Here is an 11,138-nt window from a genome sequence, read left to right as displayed (position 1 = left end):
AACTAGAATCTAATCTATCCCCAAATCCTGCCCCAAAACACCAAAGGGGGGAAGGCGCTGAGCTGGCATCAGAGGGATTCTAGAAAGCCCCTAAAATCATTTTGGAAAGACATTTAAGCCCAGAGAACACCTTGCCCAATGTCACACAGCTATTAAGGACACACCTAAAACTCAGACCCCAGAGGTAGCTTCTTTTGGGGGGATGGGTGGATCGATTGAAGACAGGATCTCATGGAGCTCAGGCTGACCTTAAACTTGACAGATAGCGAAGGGAGATCTTAAACTTGAGCTCTTGCCTGTTAAACCTCCCAAGTGCTGGGATTACAGGTGTTTACTGCTATAGCTGGCCTCCCTAAAGTGACCCAGCCTGACGGGTGGTACTCTTTTGGACCCCCTGTTTTAACAGGAGAGATAAACAGAGAGGACCCGTGCATGATTAAGAAGGCAAAGGCCTGGAGACCATGCTACAAAGGAAGCAGAAGATATATTTGGGGAAGGGACCAAAGGCCTCACACACTTATCTGTTTTGATAGGAATATATTTAGGGGCTAGAATATATATATATATATATATATATATATATATATATATGTATATATATATATATACATATATATATATATATGTATATATATATATACATATATATAATTTATAGTATATATTAAGGGCAGTTAAGTTGGTAAAGTATATGACTAGCATGCCTGAAAACCTGGATTTGTTCCCTGGAGTTGCATAAAAGGGGTTGTACTGACACCTCTGATCCTGGCACACTAAGGTGGAGGCAGTTGGATCAAAGTTATTCTCACCTACTGTTGAGGATCTGCGAGACTCCATCTCAAACACAAAGCAAGCAAAGAGCAGATGTGGAGGTAAAAGCCATCCTCATCCCTGATTACTAAATGAAGAAAATGGACGTCCTGCGTGCGGCCGGCCCCACACACGTCATTGTCACGGTCACCGAAATGGAGCTCTAGGATAATAGATTTTTAATTCCAAGAATAACTTTGCGGTTGTTGTAGTACCCGGAACTGTTCAGCCTCAGAAACACCCAGTCTAACAAAAAGGAATTCAAGTAGAGGGGCTGGGAAAATCCAGTCTGTAGAGAGACACTTAGAGCACATTCCCACTTCAGGGGAAACACTCTGGCTGGAGACCCTGGAAGAGCCTCTCCTAACCTCCGGCCTTGTAAAATGGCTGAAGGTAAAGGCTGTGGGGAGAAGATGCAGAGATGTCCTCCGGTGCTTCAGATATGACTACTGCATGCCATTAGCAAGAGGGGTTTAGATCAGAGCTGGGAAGGAACTCCCAAGATTCCATGTCTGTTCCCTTGTGTGTGAGTTAAATGAAATATTTTATGCCCAGAGCCTGGTGAGAGTGTGGGCTGAACTGAGACCAGGGAAATCTGAGAACTCCAAGAGACTAATGTCCGAAGGACCCTGGAAGATCACCAGGTCCAGCTTTTTCCTCCCTGCCTCCTTACCTTTCTTCCTGCCTGCCTTCCTTTTTTAACTTATAAAAAAACTCAAGGCCAGGTATCTCTATGTAGCTCGGGTTAGCCTCTGACTGGCCAGCCTTCTGCCTCAGTCTCCCCAGTGCTAGAATTACAAGGGTACACGACTGTATCTGCCCAACAACTTCAACTGTTTATTTATTTACTTATTTTGAGACAAAGTCACATTAACTAGCCCAGGCTGGCCTTTAGCCTGCCATCCACCTGTTTCTGCCTCCCGAAAGCTTGGATGACAGGTGTGTGTCACCATGTCTGCTAACATCCTTTGTTTCAAAGACAAGTGCCTATATCGAGAAAGGTATGGTGACTTCCTAGGATGATAGTCTGGGATTATAACCCAAGCCCCAGGGGCTGGGGTGTGATTCCAAGTATGAGCACTATGCCTTGTGCTCGGGGAGCACCTCGTGGTCCCTCCCAGGCTGGAGAGCGGAAGGGTCAGGGGCCCCTCCCTTCCCAGGTCCCTCAGGGCCTGAGGATGGCGAGAGGGGACCCGCTGCAGCTGTTCTGCTGCTAACTCCAAATTTCTTCAGATAATCAATTGGCCTCGGCTGCCGGCTGCCGCTCTGCTCTGCGTGGCAGGACAGGGAAGGAGAAAGAGAGGGAGGAGAGCATAGGAGATTGGAGGAGGGGCACGTGTGGGGGGGTGCGACATACAAAGTGGAGTGGTGAGGGAGATGGCAGTCTCTGGGCTGAGGGAAGGAGAGAAAAGTGGGGGGTGCAGATCTACCAGGCAGGGAGAAAGGGAAGGGACAGAATACCACGGTTCATCTCACACTGTTCCAGAAACAGCTCCTGGGCTCGAAAGTAGGGTGTGGTGACTCACGCCTGGATTCCCAGCACCAGGGAGGCGGAGACAAGAGAAGCCCCCTAAATCTGGAGCCCAGGCTTGGTTATATAGAGAGTTCTGGGCCAACCAGGGTTACATAGCAAGATCCTCTCTCAAAAACCCAAAGAAGAAACAAAATGAAAGAAGACAGAAACAGGAAAATAAAACCCAGATCCAGAGGCAGTGGGTTATGAGCTGAGGTGTGTGTGTGTGTGTGTGTGTGTGGTGCCGTGGGAGGGTAGGTTACGGAGGACCCAGGTTGGGGACAATCTGACTCGGCACCCCTCTTTCCTCTTCTAGCTCCCATGCACAGCATGCCCTCTTTCGGCTGTTCATGCCCCGGTGACCACAGGCCCCTGATTTTCTAAGTCCTGTGTCTGCTATAATAATTGCTCCCCTGCCCTCTGTCTCAGAAAGCCCTTAAGTCAGTGACAGCAGAAGGCAAGACCCCAAGGGCTTCATAATGGGGTCTCTAAGCCAGCCAGCCCTTCCTCCTCTCTCTCTCTCTCTCTCTCTCTCTCTCTCTCTCTCTCTCTCTCACACACACACACACACACACACACACACACACACACTCACATACATTCTCTCTCTCTCTCACACACACACACACACTCACATACATTCTCTCTCTCTCTCTCACACACACACACTCACATACATTCTCTCTCTTTCTCTCTCTCTCTCTCTCACACACACACACACACACACACACAGTGCTGTAGACTGGCAGACATATGGCTCCTTTGTGCCCACACAATGAGGGTCCTGTTTGTGCCCCTTTACAGCCTGGGCATAGAATGCGGGTGCTTCTCTCTCAGCCACCCCCACCCCTTCCTTCTCAATGCCCCGAGGAGGGTTTGCCTCCCCTGCCTCCTCCTCTTCCTCTTCCCGGAAAGCCCATCCTTTATCTTCCTGCTTCTTTCTAAAGACCTTGTCTGTGCTCTCAAGTTAGATGGGGTGGAAGGCGAGCTAACATGAGAGTCACCTCTACAGATCATTAACACAGAAGAACACAGAAACCCATGGGCCTGTAAGACTGGGAGGTGTGGAGTAGGAGAAGCAGACCAGGCTGCGGCAGCAGTGCTGTGCTAGAGGGGAAAGCCCAGCCCATACGTGGTAGCCAAAGGACTGGTGGTGATCCAGTTCCCTTCCCTCCTCCCTCTACTCCTCCCTCGAACCCTCCCTCTCTCCCCCTTCTTCCCTCCATCCCTCCCTTGGTCCCTCTCTCCCCCTCCCACCTTCTCTTCCTATTAGTATTTTTGAAACAGAGCCTCTCACTATTCAGCCCAGGCTGACCTTGAATTTGCTGCAATCCTCCTGCCTCAGCTTTCTGAGTGCTGGGATTAGGGGGTGTGGGGGGGGTGGGCCACCACACCTGGTTTATCTTTACCCTTCACACAACAATAAACAGACTGCCTGCTCGCCTGCCAGCTTCTTCACCTGGGAAGTGGGAAGACAATCAAGGCCCGTCAGAGGGCTACTCCAGAGCTGGGGGGTGGGGATGGGGGAAATCTCTGAGTTTGAGGCCAGCATGGTCTAGGACAGCCAGGGCTACACAGAGAAACTCTGAATCAATAAGAGACAGAGAGACAGAGAGGCAGAGAGGCAGAGAGGCAGAGAGAGAGACACACAGAGCGAAAGAGAAAGAGAGACACACACAGAGAGACAGACACACAGATCTATTTATACAATACATATCAAATGATACCTCGGGGAGCACTAAGGGCCAACCTGTACTTCTGCATAGTTTGTTCACTGTGCAAAGCAATAGAGGCGAAAGGGTCTGATTTTCAGCTCTTCCACCAGATGGTGTGTGTGTGTGTGTGTGTGTGTGTGTGTGTGTGTGTGTGTGTGTGTCTGCTTTAGGGAGAATGCATACATCCTCAGAGAAGAGGCGCTGAGTTCAAGCCTCTCACATGGGTTCCTGAAAATTGGGCAGGAGTTAATCTTCTTTGGAGAGTTGGGAGTAAGAAGTCTGTGAGTTATACTAAGCTAGGACTGGAGAAATGATAGCCAAGGAGGGGGTGGGTTTGAAAAAGCCGAAAAGGGTGTCAGAGGCAGCTGTAAGGGGGCTTTTCCTCTTCCTTCCCCAGGCCGCTGTAAATCTCAATCATTGCTTGTTGAACACTGCCCCCTGCTGGCCACTAGCAGCGATGGTCTCCCCCACGCCCCAGCCTTCGTTTTCCTGGTAGAGAGGGGCTAAGAAACGGAAAATGGGGACAAAGAGCAGAGAAACTGCTGGTGGGGCTGCAACTCAGGACTCTGTTCCTGGAAGGTGAGGGAAGGTGATACTGACTAGGTACATCGACTAGACTTTGTGTTTTATGCATTCATTGACTAGAATCTCAAATCCTTTAAGTCTGTGGTCGTTTCATTTGGTGTGTGTATGCACCTACACCTTGATGCTTGTTTCTTGTGCCCTTCCCCCTCGCCCCCTCCCAATTATTTTTAGTTGTGCGTGTGCACTTACACACATGCACACACACACACACACGCACCTGCACACAACAGCGTAGGTACCAGTGGAAGCCAGAAGTGCTGGATGCTCCAGGACTGGCGTTATAATTGATGGCGAGGCACTCGATGTGGGTGCTGGGGACTGTACTCCTCTGCGAAAGCAGTGCCCACTCATAACCGCTGAGCCGCTGTCCAGTCCTTTCCTACCCTTCCTTATGTAAGAACCTGGGTGGCAGCTGTCCAATAGGCAGCGAGAACAGGGAGCTGTTTCCCCTCTTCCCTTGAGGCGTCTGCTTTCCCTCTGACTTTTACTTCTTTCTTTCAGCTCCATCAGCCACATGGCTGTTTGCATGTTCCAGTTTTTGGTCCCCACCCCCCTCTGGTTTCTGACCCACTTCATTCTCAGTTCAAATTCCAGCTTTTGCCTAGCATGGATCACTTGATCTTCCAAGAGAAGCAAGGGGAGAGATAAGGGTCTGAGGTCACAGCCTGTCTGCCATCTACCCTTTTCTTTTCTTTTCTTTTCTTTTCTTTTCTTTTCTTTTCTTTTCTTTTCTTTTCTTTTCTTTTCTTTTCTTTTCTTTTCTTTTCTTTTCTTTTCTTTTCTTTTCTTTTCTTTCTTTCTTTCTTTCTTTCTTTCTTTCTTTCTTTCTTTCTTTCTTTCTTTTATTCTCCATGGCATTCACATCCAGCCTTCCCTTTTATAATCTTAGAGAGGATTGTATTTCCTCCAGTGCAACGTGTATCTGCTGCAAAGTCATGTGTAGCCAGCATTGCTGCAGGTTCTACTACAGGCTCCGTGCCACTCCCCTCAAATCTACTTAGGATGGGAAGTGGGGGGCTGTACTGGCTGGTTTTGTGTGTCAACTTGACACAGCTGGAGTTATCACAGAGAAAGGAGCTTCAGTTGAGGAAATACCTCCATGAGATCCAACTGTAAGGCATTTTCTCAATTAGTGATCAAGGGGGAAAGGCCCCTTGTGGGTGGGACCATCCCTGGGCTGGTAGTCTTGGGTTCTATAAGAGAGTAGGCTGAGCAAGCCAAGGGAGGTAAGCCAGTAAAAGAACATCCCTCCATGGCCTCTGCATCAGCTCCTGCTTTCTGACCTGCTTCAGTTCCAGTCCTGACTTCCTTTGGTGATGAACAGCAGTATGGAAGTGTAAGCCGAATAAACCCTTTCCTCCCCAACTTGCTTCTTGGTCATGATGTTTGTGCAGGAATAGAAACCCTGACTAAGACAAATTGGTACCAGCAGAGTGGAGTATTCCTGTGACAACCTGACCATGTTTTGGGGAGGACTGTGGAAGGACTTTGGAACTTTGGACTTGAAGATCCATTCGTTGTTAAGAGCTCTGTCAGATGTTGTGTAGGAGCTTGGAAGATAATGCTGAGAACAGTGCAGAAGATGGAGGCCTGGTTTGTGAAATTTCAGGGGGAAAATTAAAGACTCTCTTCAGGGCCATTGCTGTTTTTATTGTGAAGATTTTGTAGTTCTGGTTAGCTGGGGCTGAAGAATCAGCTGTGATTAACAAGATACCAGAACTACTAAAGCAAAAACTTTGCATTACTGGGACTATTGATGTTGGTTAGCTGGAGCTAAGAAATTAGCGGTGATTAAGAAGAGACCAGCATCGTTGAGGTGACATCTTCTGGGAAGTGTTTTCTGAAAGCACAAAGAGGCTGTGTTCCAGAGATAGGCAAGGTTGTACTCCTTCTGCAGTGGGACTTGGTAATGTGTAAAAGGGTCACCCAGGTGGTACTGGTTTTGAAGGCATGAAGGGATCATGCAGAGCAGCTCAGGCTCGGCACTGTGAGAGGCCATGGAAGGCCATTGGTAAAGGTGCAGCCTCAGTTGTAATTGAAGGCCCAGAACTGAAGGGGTCATGCAGTGTTTTGGAGATGCCAGTACCACGAGATGACCACCAAGAGCAGCAGCAGCAGTGGAGTACAGGCATCTGGAGCCCAGAGGACGACGTGTGTGCTACAAAGGGCATGGCTGGAGAAGTGACCCAAGCCCTTGGAGGAGCCCAGAAGATCGTGAGTTGGATCCCAGACGTTGGACGGTTGGAGATTGATTTTTGCTTTGATTGTGACTATGCCCTGATATTTTCCCTCTTGAAGGAAGAAACTGTTTTAGTGGAGCCCACAGTTAAGAGACTTTTAATTGTAAAAAGACTTTGGATTTTAAAAGAGATGGATATTTTAAAGAGATTGAAATTTTAAGAATATGTAAAGACTGTGGGACTTTTAAAGTTATTTAGATTTTGGGGATGAATAAGAATGTAAGGGTTGAGGCTTACTAGTGATGTGTTTGTGTGTCAAGTTGACAAGGGGTCAATTGTACTGGCTGGTTTTGTGTGTCAACTTGACACAGCTGGAGTTATCACAGAGAAAGGAGCTTCAGTTGAGGAAATGCCTCCATGAGATCCAACTGTAAGGCATTTTCTCAATTAGTGATCAAGGGGGAAAGGCCCCTTGTGGGTGGGACCATCCCTGGGCTGGTAGTCTTGGGTTCTATAAGAGAGTAGGCTGGGGCTGGTGAGATGGCTCAGTGGGTAAGAGCACCCGACTGCTCTTCCGAAGGTCCAGAGTTCAAATCCCAGCAACCACATGGTGGCTCACAACCATCTGCAACGAGATCTGGTGCCCTCTTCTGGAATGTCTGAAGACAGCTACAGTGTACTTACATATAATAATAAATAAATAAATCTTTAAAAAAAAAAAAAAGAGAGTAGGCTGAGCAAGCCAGGGGAATCAAGCCAGTAAAGAACATCCCTCCATGGCTCTGCATCAGCTCCTGCTTCCTGACCTGCTTGAGTTCCAGTCCTGACCACCTTTGGTGATGAACAGCATTGTGGAAGTGTAAGCCGAATAAACCCTTTCCTTCCCAACTTGCTTCTTGGTCATGATGTTTGTGCAGGAATAGAAACCCTGACTAAGGCAGGGGCATAGACTTGGAAATGCATGAGTTATGTGTAAGGAATAGAAGTGGTACAAGGAAGGCTGATGGGGGCGGGAACAGGTAAGGTCCAAGCTGGATTCTGACGGCAAATGGGCTCCCGAAGGTTAGCAAGGTGATTATAATGAGCGCTATTGCATGCTGCCAAGAACTCCATCACAGATTCCCTTCTCTGGACACAGGCACTCTCTTCCCATGTGTAGGAGTGCTGACTGGAAGATGATTCTCTCTCCAGGACTTGCCTTGGGAGGGATGAAGCTCTCTCCCTGGGGCGTCTGCATGCAACGACCGGTTCTTGTGGGCTATCCCAGCCTGAGAATTCTTGTGGGATCATCGGAGACCTTTGTAGCAATCCTATGATTACCTCACACCTGGGAGCACTTGCCTGCGTCCAGTGTCAGAATCAAGGAACCCAGTTCCCACTGTGGATGCGGTTTAGCAGTAGCATGCTGCTCGCTTACCGCGCCTGTGTGAGGCTCTGGGTTCAGTCTCCAGTAATGAAAATAACAAACAGAACACATAGGACAAAACAAAGCAGGATTCTAGCAGGGCATGGACAATCCCAATGCTTTTGCAGCTAAGGGAAAAACAAGCCACATCTATTTCCCAGGGAATGATCCCTGGGACAGGAATATTCCAGGTAGAAGGCAGCATTGATGTGAGGGGTGTGGATCCCTGAGAATGTTTTTGTTCTTGTTTTTTTTGTTTTTTTTTTGTTTGTTTGTTTGTTTTTTTTTAATTTATATGTAAGTACACTGTAGCTGTCTTCAGACACTCCAGAAGAGGTCATCAGATCTCGTTATGGATTGTTGTGAGCCACTATGTGGTTGCTGGGATTTGAACTCGGGACCTCCAGAAGAGCAGTCAGTGCTCTTACCTGCTGAGCCATCTCATCAGCCCTGTTTTTTTTTTTTTTTTTTCCTAACCAGTTTGCTATTACTGGAACCAAACCACCAGGTGGGAGAGGGATGGATAGTGGTCAGGTAAGGCAGATAGTGTTCAGTCCTTGCTACACACTGACAGGAAATCAGTAATAGGGTATAGGTGTCACCATCATTTTTTTATGTTAAAAATGTCACTTTAAGGGTCTGGAAAGACAGTCCAGCAGTTAATACTGTACACGGCTCTTGCAGAGGACCCAAAGTCTGTTCCCAGCATCTAGGCTCACAGCTGCCCAGGGGATTTGACGCCCTATTCTGGCCTCTAAAGGCACTACATTTATGTGTACATACACACATAATTAAAAATAAATTAAAATCTTTTTTTAAATGTCACTTTGAGGGTGGGAGAGATGACTCTGCAGTTCAAGGCACTGACTGCTCTTCCAGAGGCCCTGAGTTCAATTTCTACCAACCACATGGTGGCTCACAACCATCTGTAATGGGATCTGATGCCCTCTTCTAGTGTGTCTGAAGAGAGTGACAGTGTACTTGTATACATAAAACAAATAAATCTTTTTTTTAAAAGTGTCACTTTGGGGGCAAGCATACGGATACACTCCTATAGGCCAGGTACTCAAAAGGATCTTGGGTTTGAGTTTAAGGCCAGCCTGTGATACACAGCAAGTATGATGGTTTAAATGAGAGCAGTCCCCATAAGCTCATATGTTTGAATGCTTGGTCCCTAGTTGGTGAAACTGTTTGGGAAGGATTAGGGGATGTGACCTTGCTGGAGAATGTGTGACCTTGTTGGAGATGTGCACTGGGGGTGGGCTTTGAGGTGTCAAAAAGCTTATGCCATTCCAGTTGGCTTTCTCAGCTCAGCCTTTGTTTGTGGATCAGATGTAATCTCTCAGCGCCATGACTGCCTGCCTACTGCCGTGCACTGCCATGCTGGTCATGGACTCTACTGTCTGAAACTGTAAGCAAGCCCGCAATTAAATATGTTCTTTTATAAGTTATTTGGTCGTGGTGTCTCTTCCAGCAATAGAAAAGTAACTAAGCCAACCAACCAGATCTCGCTTCCAACCCCATATCTATATGTGTGTGTGTATATGTGTATATACGTATATATATAATATATATGATATATCATATATATCATGCACACAGAGCTTGTATATAGTTAAATATAGAGATACATTGTGATATGTAACACACACACAGACACACACACACACCATAGGGGTTAGACCTAGGTAGGGTGCAGTTTTAGGCAGCTGCTGCAAAGCTAATTGCATAAAGTTTTGTATTTGGCCTGCAGCAATGGGGAAAGGAAAACAGGTTTAGGAAAGCTCTTTAAATGGTAAATCGATAGGTTGTGGTAACTTTGTGCACAGGTATGGCGGGAGAGGTCAGATGGGGGTTGTGATGGGCGTGGTGGCAGTAGAGACAGCAGCAAGAGGACAGACAAGCAATGTCTGAGGCTCCTTCTATGGAGCAGTCTAGGACATTTGCTTCTTGGGTTTGTAGCTGAAAAGCTGGGGCTCTTTACTGGAGCTCATTCCAGAGACCTCCAACATACCCTAAAGAGGCTATCTTATCTTCTGCTCCCCACACCTCTCCTGACATGGCCCAGCGGGGCTGACAGTGGGCAACCACCATTCCATTGCCCTGGCTATCACCCCTTCCTTCTCTTTCCTCCCCCCTGAAGCCTGTCGTCGGCTTGCCATCAGAGGCTACCATTTTATCTCCTAAATGAGGCTGAACACTCCCGCATGACCATCAGTACCTCTGTTTTCTTTTCAAGGAGTTCTGCAGTTGCTTAGATGCCCCGCTTACCTCCCGGATCTCTCTTCTCCAGTCCACCGTGTAGTCTGATATCAGATTTACCCAATCACAATGCAAATCTAACCAGGACACTTCTGTATCCAGGTCTTTTTCATGGCTCCCCATTATTTCTAGAATAAAACTCACATTCTTTAACAAGGAATGAAGTTTTTTTTGTTTTTGGTTTTTTTTTTGTTTTGTTTTTTGTCTTTTGTCTTTTCGAGACAGGGTTTCTCTGTGTAGCCCTGGTTATCCTGGAACTCACTTTGTAGACCAGGCTGGCCTCGAACTCAGAAGTCCTCCTGCCTCTGCCTCCTGAGTGCTGGGATTAAAGGCGTGCACCACCACTGCTTGGCCCATTCCTGTATTTTATGGTCTGGCAGTTCTCCTAAGCTCAGCACTCTCCAACATGTGCCTCCGTGTGGTGGTTTGAATACGAATGTCCCCCTCCCCCACCCCATAGACCTACGAGGTGTGTGAATGCTTGGCCCACAGGGAGTGGCGCTATTAGGAGGCGAGGCCTTATTGGAGTCGGTGTGGTCCTGTTAGAGGAAGTTTATCTTGTGCAGGTGGAGCTTCTAACCAGGGTGGAATTCCAGTCTCCTCTTTCTTCTGCTTCCTGAAGATCTAGACGTACACCCCTCATCTCCTCCAGCATCATGTCTGCCTGC

The sequence above is a fragment of the Mus caroli genome, unplaced genomic scaffold (genome assembly GCF_978045245.1).
Source record: "Mus caroli unplaced genomic scaffold, Mus_caroli_1 scaffold_1, whole genome shotgun sequence".
NCBI lineage: Eukaryota > Metazoa > Chordata > Mammalia > Rodentia > Muridae > Mus > Mus caroli.
The sequence above is the reverse complement of the archived record's forward strand: the minus strand, read 5'-3'. Positions refer to the sequence as shown.